Source organism: Penaeus monodon, chromosome 28 (assembly GCF_015228065.2).
Source record: "Penaeus monodon isolate SGIC_2016 chromosome 28, NSTDA_Pmon_1, whole genome shotgun sequence".
Classification (NCBI taxonomy): Eukaryota; Metazoa; Arthropoda; class Malacostraca; order Decapoda; family Penaeidae; genus Penaeus; species Penaeus monodon.
Window position 1 is genome coordinate 19707860 of NC_051413.1, and position 412 is coordinate 19708271.

Genomic DNA, 412 nt, shown 5'->3' on the forward strand with positions numbered 1-412 from the left:
ACCATCCAGCGCCGATGTCACTATAACGATCGAAGTCAAGGCATCTTCCGAAAGCCGAATGGATTACGTGTTAAATCACAGAAAACGGTTCCCACTAGACAGAGGGTCAGACGTGAAGAGAATCCGAAACGCCTCTCGATTCTCGCTTCGTTCGATGTATATTTTAAACCTCAAGGAACCATCAGTGCGACTCTGTTTGAGGGAGGATGGAAGGGTGATTCCTCGTAAAGATTAGCAGAGACATTGGCCCTTAGTGTTCTGATGTGCCTTCAATCTGCGGGGAGATTGCCAAGGGTCAAGACAATTGAAATGCTCGACTCTAGAGTGAAACATCAGTGCTCTGTTTGAAGCTCGCTTTGCTCCTTCTCGGATGCCTGGTCGGATTTTGGGATTTAGGAGGGTACGCCACGTG